The 14,298-nt window shown below is 40.6% G+C and overlaps 1 protein-coding gene across 1 annotated transcript in view; it reads right to left on the bottom strand.

Moving 5' to 3' along the window:
• Positions 1–14,298, bottom strand: part of RNF213 (ring finger protein 213) — a gene marked incomplete in the record, with an annotated part of 2,890,576 nt that overhangs the window by 658,777 nt on the left and 2,217,501 nt on the right.

Raw genomic sequence — 14,298 nt, forward strand, 5'->3', positions numbered from 1 at the left:
GCAATTAGTTTTGCGAAAGCGCTCACCACTGTTCTTATTTTTTGTGTAATTAAAGACGCTATTGTTTGGTACCTCTGTGTATTTTTGGTATCCTGAGTAATCTATAGCCAAAGAGACAGAGAGAGGCGAAGAGAAAGAGGAAAGTGACTGGGAAGAACAGGATAGTCAGACAGCACCTGTTTTTCAGGAAAGGGAGAATTCTGAGAGACAGAAGTCTGAATAGCCTTCACAGTAGGGGCACACTTGCCACCCTTTTTACCTTTGGGGGGGATGATATTGCCTATGAACAAAAGTAGGTTTATTAGGGTAACTTTTCTGAAATTTAGGCACAGGAGAAACAAACACATATTTAAGTTCCTGTAAAGCCTTCGCCTTATCCTGAAGGGACTTGAACAAATCAGAAGCAGCTTCGCTAAACAAGTGTTTATTATTTACAGGGGCATCCATCAACTTAGCCATAACATAATCAGGCAAAAGCTGAAGTCGAGGCTAAGAACACCTCCTCATCACTAACCCAAAGGCAGCAGCTCTAGAGGCAGTATCTGAAGCATCCTAACTACACTTGATGGAATGATGAGCCACCCTGGAGGAAGAACCCAACAAGGAAAGGGCAGAAGTCTTACCCTCAGAGTCTGGAAGATCAGAAATAACCTGAAAGGCCTGGGAAAGAAGAGCTAACAAATACCGGGACATGTGGGTCTGATAATTAATGGCCCTAAAAGCCAAGCTGACAGAGGTATAAACCTTCTTTCCAAGCCTTTCCATGGTTCTGCCATCTTTATCAGAATGTAGAAACTTAGACAAAGGCAGCAATTGAGATGGCTTCTCAGAAGCCACAGACACCATCAAGGAGTCAGCAGAAGGGCATTTGTACAAAAATCCACAGTCCTCAGGCACCCTTATTGAATCCCTCAGGTTTCTTAAGGGCAGGGGGCCAAGAATTGCCAGCTTTAGAAGCATTTGAAAATGCATTAAACAAAGCAGTCAAAAACAGAAGGAACAGCAGAAGGTCTAGGAGAATGCATATGCAGCAACTCATAATATGTTTTTGTACCCCAGAAACCTAAGCACAATCTCATTTAAAGAACTCCATCATTACAGAGATGGTGTCCCCAAAATAAATCTCTTCAAAGAGAGTATCTAGGCTGGTAGATTCCTCTTCTTTTGAGCCACAGTCTAAAGGAGATGGAATCTGATTAAAGTAGGCAAGTGATTCCTCATCAGAATCTGTCTTCTCCCTAGAGGAATCCTGTTCCCTGGGTCATTTAAGTGGACTAGGGGATCAAGGCGGGGTAGGGACAGAAACTCCCTGACGAGGTTTCAAGGCCATCAAAGCACTAAAGAAGCCCTGAGTAAATGACTGCCATTCACTCTGTGGATCCTTGGGTACTGAAGGAATACATTTAGTCTTTTGCTTTTTCCTGAGTGGGACATTCACCTTACGAAAAGTAGAAGGCTCTGACCCAGGATGACATTCAATAATGGTCATAGAGACTACTACTCTGGCAAGAATTAGAGGAACCCCCCCCCCCAGGCCCTTTGGAGATAATCAGCCATGGTTCCCCCTAAACAGATGCATGCAATGCCGCCACGGATGTGCTAGAAGTCGGATCCCTGCTGGCCTCCAACCTGGTCATGGCAGAAGAATCCAAAGTTGAAGCCAGGTGAACCTCCCGGCAAACACTTACCTCAGGAGACAAGTCCAGCGAAGGCTGAATAGCAGAAGATTCCAGCCTAGGTTTTTTTGGCCTTATTCTTACCAGACAGCCACATCTCAGAGCGGGAAGTACACACCACTGACTCCTTAGCTAAAAGCTCAAGGCACTGATTTCCAGATAAACTGCCAAAGACAACAGTCTGCTAATGAAGGGTCTTGGGAATAAAAGCCTGATAGACAGCACAGGACGTATGATTGTGAGAGGGACCAAGGCAAAGAAGACACTGTTTGTGATGGTCTTTATGGGGAATCTGTCTCCCACACTGGTACTTACCCTTCCTGGATAACATGAAACCCCACAAGCACCAATAATGCAAAGAAAAAGATAAGGAAAGTAAAACCCCAAAAGGGTACTGATCTGCAATGGCTTGGTGACCAGCAACAAAATGGGTGTTCAGACCAACAATCAAAAGACAGCGCTTTGACTGGTGGTAAAGAAGTTCTGAGGATGGTATGTCCGGACATCACCTTTACAACGTACGCTATGCAAGCAGCATACATGTGACGTATGGCGTAACTTAAAGCAACCAAAGGCTTTGGTATACTGGCGGGACGTTGAGCTACCCTTGGCAGGGGATCCCTATTGAAATGAATACTGCAGCAGTGATATGGAAGAACATCATATGTTTTGTGTGTATGAGTTGTCAGACTTTAAAAATTCTCAAGGTTACTCTGTCAGGAATACTGGACGATCAAATAGGAAATTATTTTTTTGAGCTGGAATACAGGACTTGAATTGCCCAGACAAAGTAAGGCCTTGTTAAGTTTAATTCTGGTGGCTGCCAAAAAAGCAATTACTAGAAGATAGAAATCGAAATCTAAACCAACTATATTTGAACTACTGAATATTGTAACAGAGATAAAAGAACATGAGGTGGGGATTTTTAGAAAAGGGAAGGAGTAGATTACCTAGAAAAATGTAAATTATGGGAAAAATACATGCAGAAAAATGCTATGAAGGAAGAATGAGGTTTAAGATAAGGTAGGAATTAATTTATGTAATGTTGCCAATATTATGGGATATATAACAATATATGTGATGTATAATGTTTGTAAATGTCAGTTTAATATGGTTTGATTACTTTTATATACATTTAAGTTTGCCTGTGTTGCAAGTGATAAATCAATAAAGGTATTTAAAAAACAGAATGCACTGCCCTGACCCTCATAAAGCAGCAGGCTTCATTAAAGAATTATATACCCCGTTAGCAAAATAAATAGACATAACAGTCCTTAACAGAACAAAATATCATCCAGATGTCAAAAACAAACCACTCTGGTTGTCCACCATCATAAACAATCTATATGATAAAAGAAAAAAATCTTAATTAGTTTAGCAGATCAGAAACCTCTCTTCTCAAGGATAGTATCAAAAGCATTAGAAAAAAAATGAAATTAGAAAAAAAATTGAAGGAGTCCATGAACTTAAACTGGTTTTGGTGGTTACAAATAATAATAAATTCTCCTTTAGATATGTTAGAGAACTAAGAAAAACATACCCCACATTGCTTTAAATGTATTCGCAATGAAACCTCCTGGTCTGACCAAACAGACATTGTCAATATCCTTGCACAATTCAGTGTAAATTTCAACACAAGACTTTTAGTCATGCCTGAAATATCCTAATCCCTAACACACTCCTCAAACTGTTTAACTTAAGTTAATCAATTGGTTTGATCCTGATAAGTGACACACAGCAGTGGTGAGGACCCTCCTTAAAGGTGGTCTTACCACCTCCTGGTTAATTACAGATCTATCAACTTTACAAGCTTCATCTGCAAAGCCATGGGAGATACTATAACTGGCCTAATAAATTACAGCATCATTTAATCTTATTAGACTTTACATCCACTAGTTTGGCTTTGTGAAAGGTACAGCCTGTCTACTGAATCTGATGAACTTCTTTAAAAGGCTTACAGCATTGTAGATGGTGGCCCTGCTGTACACATGGCGTATCTTGATCAGGCAAAAAGCTTTCAACCCCATTTCTCCTACAGACATCATACAGAAGCTAAATAATTTAAAAAAGTCAATCCATATGTGGTAAAATGGATAGCAGACTAGATGAAAGCTAGAACCCACACAGTACAAGTTGCAGATGCTGCATCAGAAAGTAAGAAACTGACCTGCACTATTCCCCTACAGACTTAAGTCTGTAGGGGAGATTTTTGTACTGCTATGTTTCTAGAACTGTGTTATCTGTTGATATACTGATTCCTTAGACACTACTGTGTATATTTAACTGGATAACTGTATCTACCTTGCACTTTTACTGTATTAACTTTATAGAATATTTCAGAAAAATAACTAGTTTATACCTGGCTAATGGGATAACATATACTGTCTTTAGCTGTTAATTGCTTAGTAAGTGTGTCCAGCCTACTGATTACTTCACCACTATTTTTCTCTCTCCCATTATGTACCCAGCTCTCCAACCTGCCTGGCATGTACTAGGGTTTGGGATATTGCCCTGTCTAAGATTGCTGTCTCTTCCCCAAGCTAAGGAATATAGCCAAACCTCTCTCTGGGCATCATTCCCTCAAGGATACAAAAAAGTATGTTTAATAAAACCAATGTTTGTAAAGAATACATTTGTTAAATAACTCCAGGTGTTTAACGTACACTTCCTAGTCAGGACAGCCAGCAGCCAAAACCTTTTCTTCTCCCAACTTCCATACTTTCCCCTCTTATAGCCTGCATATAACTCCTGTTTTTCCCCTTCCTTTACCTCTAGACCGTCTAGCCCTGCAAGTAGCCATGGTTGCTATATATCCTTTGCCCACTAGGTGGCACCCTCTTCCCAGGTCTAATCTCCTTGCATAACTATCTTAATTTATAACTCTCAGGCATCCTGTTTTTAACATATTTATCTACCTTGCAGTCCCACTCTACCCTTCTATTTTTTTTTTATTGTACATTTCTCAACTGCCCTGACTATTATTCTCCCCTAAACCTTACCTTAGCAGTCAGCACTCCACTGATTGTTTTCACAGACTTTAGTCCTTCACTGGATCTACCCGGTCCATTCGCCCTATGGGCTCACTCTGCTTCCCTACCCTGCCCCCAATTCCCACCCACCCCCAGTGCATCTACATTTAAATACCCTAGCCACACCCCCAACCACACCAGCAATCACATGATCTAAGTAATTAAAGTGATATAACCTACATCCCAATAGTCACTAACAAAGAACACAAGTAAGGACATATCTCTATACAATATCCTATATATTATACTCCCACTATGTCACCTACATCCAACCCACCACACCACAGGTTCCTACTCTTATTCTCACTTATATCCTTTCTATCCATTCCTTACCTACTTACATTCTATGAACATCTTAACTACCAAGGATTCCATTGCCCCATGAGGCAAACCTCTACTCCAACACTTACAGTCTCACATAGCCATACAAACATACCCAAGCTCACCAAATTACTTACCAGCTAAATATCATAGATTGACTCACATTAAATGCTATAGGTCAACAGCTAGAAAATTCCAGAACCTAATATATAAACTACTAAAACTTACACTGAGAATTCAAGTTCATTCCTTAATAGATGGCAATATCCACCCAAATCATGGCCCAAACTCGACCACAGCTACAGAGCCCAACACTACAACTTCTGCCAACACACAATTGCTCACCAGACCCTCTAACTCACTCCTAATAGCCCATCTTAATATCCGGAGCATAAATAATAAAGTTGGCCACTTACATGCTCTCATGCATGTATGTTCATTTGATATCCTATTTCTCACTGAAACATGGCTCAAGGCATCAACACAAGACAATTAAGTTATTCCACCTGGATATAATATCTTGAGACTAGACCGCAAAGCTAAGAAGGGTGGGGGAGTAGCTATCTTATATAAATCTGAATTAAAGGTGACCTCTATAGACACTAAACCACCATTAACTAGTAATGCAGAAATTCTTATTTCCAAGATTCAACTTAACAAATGTAAATCTATCTATCAACACTAAACTACCATTAACTAATAATGCAGAAATTCTTATTTCCAAGATTCAACTTAAATGTGAATCTATCTATATCATCTGTATTTACCTCCCCCAGGCAATAACAGTAACACCCTAGAGGATATTCTTAGTTGGCTTTCCACTACCTACCCACAAGAAACCATAGTACTTGGTGACTAATATTAACTGGAAGAGCTGTACCTCTGAACAGCCTTCTATTCACATTAACCTGCACACCTTTACTCAGACCAGTACATCCCCCACAAGAACCAATAAACTTAACAAAGAAAGCACCCTGGATTGGATTCTCATAAATAGTCATCACCAAAATTACAAAGTAGGGACCCTCCCTGAAGATATGAGTGACCATTCACTCACCTTCTTAATCAAATATAAGAGTAACATTCCAAACCCAACCACCTACAGGACAATAAGAACCAACAAAGATTTTAACTCTGACAGCTTTCAAAAAGACCTTAAGGCATGCATTTCATCACCCCTGAAACACCTACCATTAGAAGAAGCAGTGTAATACTTTAATTCTAAATTTCTAGCCATTCTAGACAACCATGCACCAACACGTACAATTAGAACTAGGATAAAACCAGCGCCATGGCTCTCTAAAGCTACCAAACAAAAAACCCTACTTAGAAACAACATCTGGGCCAGCTGGCGTACTACTAAAATCCCTGCTGATCAATTAACGTTTAGACAGCTAAGAAATGAAACAAAAAAGCCATACTGTTGGACAAACAAAACTTCTACTTTCAGCTCCAACAAACCCACCAAAACAAACCACAAAAATTCTGGTCAGGCATTAATAAACTCCTATACCCAGGTCATTCAGTCACACCCACCCCTTTAGGCTCTGATCACAATAGTCCCATGCAAATAGCCAATACCTTTAACACTTTCTTCACAGAGACAATTCAATCTCTAGCCAATCAGCTATCCCCTGACACCTCATCATCCGCCTCCATCTCTAACCCATTCCCATCATTTCAGTTTCAACCTGTTCCTACATCCCTTGTCTGCACACTTATTCAAAAACTTAAACCTACCACCCTGTCTGCAGACCCACTCCCTGCAGAATACCTGCAAAAAGCTGCAAAAACCATAGCCTACCCCATATCCATCCCGATTAATAGAACCATTATCTATCCCAACAATCTAGAAAATTTCACATATTATCCCCCTGCACAAAGGAGGAAACTCTAATGAATTATCAAACTATCGACCTATAGCCATATGATCTCCACTGGCAAAAGGCATGGAGAAATGCATTCATAAACAACTGTTAAACTGCCTATTAGAAAACAACTTACTGTCAACATGGTTTCAGACCATTTCATAGCACCACCTCTGCTCTTTTATCCTTCTCTGACTGTATTAATAAAAATCGCAGTAACACTCTATCCTCTGCCCTCTTTATTGATCTGTCAAAAGCTTTCAAGATGGTTAACCACACCTTACTCATAAACATACTCAAAAACTGGTCACTAGACAAACTGGTTATACAATGGTTCCAATCTTACTTAAACAACAGGCAGCAGGCTGCACTATAGGAAAATAACTTATTTTCCCACCTCCCAATTGCACTTAGGCCCGCTTCTATTTTCTATTTTTATAAATGACCTACATTTAATCCTTATGTCACTTGATGGGTTGCCAACTGGCTTACTGACAGAACTCAGACTGTAAAAGTAGCCAACTCCAAATCCAGCTCCAGTGAAAAGTGGAGTACCTCAGGGTTCAATCCTGGGGCCGCTCTTGTTTGGCATCTACTTCTCTGAAGTACAGGCCAACACTAAGGGACTCTGGCTAACAATGTTCGCAGATGACTGCAAACTGGGAGCCATTATTGAATCCCCAAATGATGTGGATATCCTGCAAAAGGGCCTTACAGAAACAGATGCTTGGTGCCAGAGCCATGGGCTCAAGCTTAATGCCAAGAAATATATAGTTTTCCCCTTTGGGAAAAAACAAGTACCCATGAATTACCACATAGGTGGCAGTTCACTAAACACCGAAAGTGTGATGAGAGACTTAGGGGCACAGGTGGACAGTGGTCTCACCTTCGATAACTACATCGCCACAACAATCAGGAAATCCTTCTATGTGGCACATCTCATCACTAAGGGCTTTTCATCCAGAAAAAAGGAGGTCAAAGTCCCACTGTACTCATCCCTCATTAGACCCATTATAGATTACAACGCCCTGTTTGGTATGTACCTGACAACACACCTGCAACAGCTGGAAAGGCCGCAGAAATACCTCACTAAAATAATCACAGGCCTAAAGCAGATGCCATATGCTGACAGTCTAAAAAAATTCCAGCTATACTCTGTGGCATATCGTCTACTCAGAGGCAATCTCTGCTTAACATATAAGACCATGTCAAACCCTGAGCTGTTGGACATGCTCCACAAAGAAATCCCAATCCCTCAGAGCCACACACTCCAGGGATCTAAACCTTGTCATCACAATGAACAAAACATGCTGGAGGGATAGGTTCCTGACCCAGAGACTCCCCATACTCTGGAACAGACTGCCCATACATGTCAGAGTGTCCCCTTGGCCCTCTTCAAAAGGAACCTTGATGACTGGATGGGAGATAGGAAATTCACCCCGGGGATCATGTCAGTCACCCTGCTAGACAGGGGTTATGGGAAGTAAATAATGTGGGAAGAAATATCCAGGGAATTGTTATGGTTAGGCTTGTATAGGCCCTAGGGCTGATAGCCTAGTTTCAACCTATGAACCTTATAAGCTACCTGTATCCAATACGTGGATGATTCCATGTTAATATGCTCTGCCACTTCTCCAGCAGACCTACAGTCCCTAACCCAAAACGTGTTTAATACAGTCGAAAAATGGCTACTACACCGATGTCTCATCTTGAACTCCAAAAAAACAAAACTGCTACTATTCACACCCATCCATAGGGCCCCCCCCCTCTTAATTTTAATGTTACGTCAAGCAATGGTACTATCATATCTTCTGATACTACTACAAAACTTCTTGGGGTACTAATAGACAACAACCTTATCTATGATTCTCATATTAACAGTACTATAAAGACAGTCAACAGAAATTTGGGTTTCCTCTACAGGATCAAACCCTTTCTGACCCCACTAGCCAGGACCACTATTGCCCGTACCCACAATCTCCACCCTTCTTTATGCCTCCCCTATATATACAAAACTATGTAAAAGCAACTTGAATATGCTGGCTATCTCCTACAACAACATTGCCAAATTTGCAACTGGGTCTACCTACAGAACCCATCATTGTAACAATCTTCAACAACTAGGATGGTTAGAGTTGCCAAATCTACTACTATTTAAGCAACTAACAGTTGGCCACAAAATCCTATATCAACCTAACAACACACCTATACTTACAAACCTTATCACCCCCTATAATAATCTCAAGACCCTACGCTCATCAAATAAACTACTTGTACAAATAAGTAAAACTAACAATTTGGCTGGCGAATCTCTGTCCTCTAATACTGTTGGTAAAACCTGGGACTCCCTCCCCAATGACTTAACCTCCCTTTCCTCAATAACCCTATTTAAAAGCAAACTGAAGCCATACTTTAAATCACAGTAGCTATGTCCCTGTGCTAACCCTGACTAACTACCTCACTTATCTGTGGTTATTAATCTCCATACCTGTATAAGCCAGTTACTTTTCTATTAACAATAAAGACAGTGTGAGTTAACTGTTTAAAGTTTTAAGAGATTTCTTTGCATGACTAACCATAGCTGATATGTACTAAGATTCTGTAAGCAGAATCACAAGGAATGGCAAAAATCTGTTATGTACCTCCATTTGTAAAATGTCATTTACTGTAAATATTACTGTGAGTTGTGGAGCTTTTCTCCCCGGGCCTTTACTGAAAATGGATATATATCCAGTTGGACTAGCCCGGTCAACAAATGTAAAATAAATAAATTGGTGTTGGCATCTCTCCTTTTTAGCGTTTATCAATTCTCCAAAGTGACAGCCAAGACATCTAACAATATTTACATGTAATTGCAAACAGGGGGTTCTTGTTAAGCCACCCCTAACACACACACCTTCTGGAATGAACTCTGCCTTATAATCTCTTGGTACAATAAAATGGGCTAAAGCTAAATGTTAAAAAGTGTAGTTTTCTTCAGTTTTGACATAAAGCCCTTCCTTCATCATACTGCATAGACAACATACCACTACAAAATGAAAATGGAGTCAAGGACATAACTACCCTCTGTTTTGACCATCACATGACAAAGACTGTCAGGAAATCCATTTACCACTGTGAAAGGAGTATCATCAAGATCAGACCATTTATTGAGTACAATGCTCCTTTCAGGATGTATCATAATAAACATATCAAACAATTAAAAAGACCACAAAGGTTCCTAACCAAAACTATTGCAAGCATAAAGTCACTGATCTACAGAGAGAGGCAGGAAACTCTATCCATTATTCACTGTCTAACAAATCGAAAACGAGAAAACAGTCCACCAATAAATCAAGCACAGATCAAATAACTGCTTCCCTGTGATGGATCCAAAATGCAAAACACGAAAGTAAAGTGCTAGTTAATGTTTCTTCTTTATTTGGTTGAGCGCTTATTCACTGTCTGACAGACTTCTGTGAGGAGATTTCTGTGTCACTTACTGTGCCATCACAGGTCCAGCAAAACTGGACCTCGTGTATCTCCACAAATCCAATACCTCCACCAGTACTAAAACCATGGACTTAAATCTAGATAACTAAAACATGGGGGTGGAGGGATAACTTTATAACCCAGTATTACACAAACTTTTAGAATAAGGTTCAGCCATTAAGCAGTGTGATTTACTATCTTCCTTTAAACATAACCTAGATGATTGGATGGGTAGCCACAAACGTACTCCAGAACTGACTGGTACAGTCCTGCAGAATGAAGGTGTGGCATGATGGAGGGTACTGGCAAGGGTCATCAGACTTAGTGGCCTTGTGATATCTATGAATAAATCTATGAAATCCATAAGGAACAGTTTTGATTTTGAACCTTATTTACAAAGTATTCATAAGTTGTGTCTTTTGGCTTTTCCCAGTTAGGGGTCGCCACAGCGGAACTCCGGTCCGCTAATGATTGGCAGTAGATGTTTACGTGCCGAGTTGCCAGCCCTGACGCACAACCTTCAACGAAGTTCCGCCCATTCATGCATGTCTCCACACAGAAGACGCTCTAGCTGAGAATCGAACGGGACAACGTCTAACTGTGAGGCAACAATGTTACCGCAGCACCATAAGTATTAATGTAAAAAGAATAGCTATGATTCACCTCAAACTAATATATTAATATGGTTTTGTGGAGGGCAGACAATGTTACACAGTATTAATAAAACTATGATAATCTAGATGCAATATTCTTAGTGATGTTGAGTCTAGAAACATAGACATGCTGGGACTGCATGGGTAATGTAATGGCAAGATACGTTTTTCCTTGATTTAATACAGCATACAGCTGCAGGCCAGAGACAGTCAAATTTTAAGTCTCTTCAATGTTAGGATGAAATTCCTACAAATGTTGCTATGCAGGTTCTGAAGCCACTGCAGCTGTAGAATTCACAGAAAATATCTGTGTTAGCAATAATTGCCTTCTTGAAATGAGAATAAATATTATACCACAGATCCATGCTGAGCCTGATCTTGGAACATGCTCTGATGAAAATGCTGAAGATACTGCAGGTGTTGTAGTAACTGAGCAAACCTTCTATAAGAATAAAGTTGAAGCATTTTATGTTCCAGTCCTCCTAAACATGAAAAAGAAGGTATCTGGCACTGGCTCTGTACTGCAAAACATCAGCAGGTTACTGCATCCTTCCATGAAAGTGCAGCTGACTTCTGCTGTGGTGTGTAATGGGACCATCTTGGGTTCTGTAAATCAAGGGTGGAGTGGAGACAGCTGAGGCATGAATCTGCCATGTATGCACCCAATGTCTACTAGTGACCGTAGCAGCAGTGCAGCACTGAAACAGATGCATATTTCTCAAAATCCTGGTCAACAGTCCTTCAAAGTCTTGTATTGGAAGAAATGCCTGCCTTTAAACAACTAATGCTAACTCTAATTTATTTGCCAGATTCGAAACAGAACTCAAGACATCCATTAAATTTAGTACATTAAATTCATTACTAACATTCTAAGTAAATGATGATATAGTGACTGCTTTCTGTGTACAGCAGCCAAACACCCATTCTTCAGGAAGTAAGAAAGGCAAGTGCAGCTTACAAGTGCTTTGCACTTTTAAAGTATTTGCTACAGTTTTTCTGCCTACCTTAAATCGTTTTTATTGTTCTGCACTGCTTATTTTCAGTACTTGAAACAATTTTTATAAACTGTTAGCTACTGTTTTGCTATCTACTTTCAACTGATTTTATTGTTTATGACTATTTTCTGCACAGCCTATTTACAGTACTTGAACAATTTAAAGCACAGACTAGATTCAGACTTGCTGAATCTAGACTGTTTGGCATTTTCTGAGCACTAAAGGCAGCCATCTTACATTAAGAGGGCCCTCTCCTGCACCCTTGTGGCAGAAGTGTGGTCAAGGACCCACCTGAGTTAGGGATTGTTGGAACAAGGTTCAGTCTTGGGCTATCCTATTGGTTGGATTGTTTAAAAACTGTTTTACTTGGCTGATATTTATGCAAAGCAGTTGCACGTAGCTGCGCACCACGCAACAGGGGGTTAGTACTGTCACGTATAGAAGCAAATGCTTAAAAAGTCAAATTTTCCCTAGATAACTGCTAAGAAACCCTTCTAGACTGCCCTGCTTCGCAACATGCAACACAGTTGCACACTACTACCCAGAGAAAAACCCAGCTGCTCAGCACACAATGGAGTTATACACTGTTATCCATAGAGCAACCCAGTTCTGCTTTTTGAGGTGCCAGTGCAGGTTTCTACTCTAAACCTCCCATTTACTAGTTCTACAGCAGGACCTAGTTCAACTAGCCCAGTCCTCACCACTTATTACAAAATACACCTGACATAATGGAAGGTCAGTTTCCCACTGTTCTACCAGCCAGCCTGAATAACATGAGCATCCTGAGGCAAAGTAGCAATTGCCTCATGTATACAGACAACCTATTACTCTTAAAATATGTGAGAGATGTATCTATCCTATGAATCTGTAATTAATGTGCTCTCTCTCACGTAACAACAAACCATATAACAAGCAGGTTGTCAGCACCCACACTCCACTTCCACACATACCAAGCAAACAACACAAACCCACATAGACAGAAACACTCACTAGAAATATACCAAAACAGCAAAGACCTCCCAAGTCTCTCAACAAGTACTGTTATGATCCATGCTGGAGTGAATGACTTGAGAAGTACTTCATGGGGCAATATGAAGGGAGACATGATTGAGCTTTCAGATTATGTGTCCCAGACAGGTATGTCCCTGGCCCTAAACAGTATTCTACCTTCACCTAGGATTATGCCACAATACAAACAAAAAATGATTAACTTCAATAATTGGTTTAGCTTCTGGCATCAATCCATGAGGGGATACAGTATCTGACAGCCAGGGATAATATGGTCAATAGGCTATGCTCCTTTGCCAGAGATGGTTTTCACCCGTCTCCTCTAGGCTTTAGATTGCCGGCAAAGGCACTTGCCTCCTCCATAGTGCCTTTTTAGGCAGTGTCATAAGAACAAAATTCTGGACGTAAAAATATCCTCTAGAAACAAACTCAGGGTTATGCTGCTTAATGCTAGGAGTGTACATCAGAAACTGCACTCACTGGAAGCACTTCTCACCTTGGAAGATGCTGATGTCTATGCAGTCATAGAGACATAGTTCAAGGCCTCAGAGAATACCTCAGACATGCAGGGCTATAATGCCGTCCCCACATTCAGACCACAAAATGAACATGAAAAAAAAAATGAGGGAGGAGGAGTATCTTCATTAAAGACAAATTCACCTCAAGACTGGTTAAACAGTAAGACTCCCTAAAATTATTCCAAGTCCAACTAACTGTAGGAAAGACGTCCCCCCCTCCATGTTATTGTTAGCTACAGGTCCCCCACCAAGAACCACGAAAACCACACAGCCTACCTGGACCTACTTGGGTCACTCACAATACATCCAAATACCCTGGTTATGGATGACTGACTTTTCTTCCATTGAATGGGTAACGTATACGACCACAAACTTGGTCACTCAAAGGTTTCTGGGCTTTGTTAACACAAGTACTCTGAAGCAGATAGTCAGCACACTCACAAAAGGTTCTAACATCCTTGACACAGTGTTGACCAACACAGGGGAATATTGCACCACCTGATGTGTGGGGTCCTCCCTGGTAAAGTCCAATCACAAATCAGTCTTGTTCGAAGTAACAGTCGTACCTGACCCACCTCCAGGAGCAAAAAGGTTAAACACTTTTTCCAAAGCAACCTATAGCCTTACTGGAATGATGGCATCAGTAGTTTCATATAACCTGCTAACAATGGCAGCAGTGATTCCCTACACTGAGGTGTACACAAATGTCGTGTACTTCCCATACATATCAAACAGAGCACCTCACTGGCCCTCTTCAAG

Source organism: Protopterus annectens, chromosome 4.part0 (genome assembly GCF_019279795.1).
Source record: "Protopterus annectens isolate FY-2018-M chromosome 4.part0, PAN1.0, whole genome shotgun sequence".
Classification (NCBI taxonomy): domain Eukaryota; kingdom Metazoa; phylum Chordata; order Ceratodontiformes; family Protopteridae; genus Protopterus; species Protopterus annectens.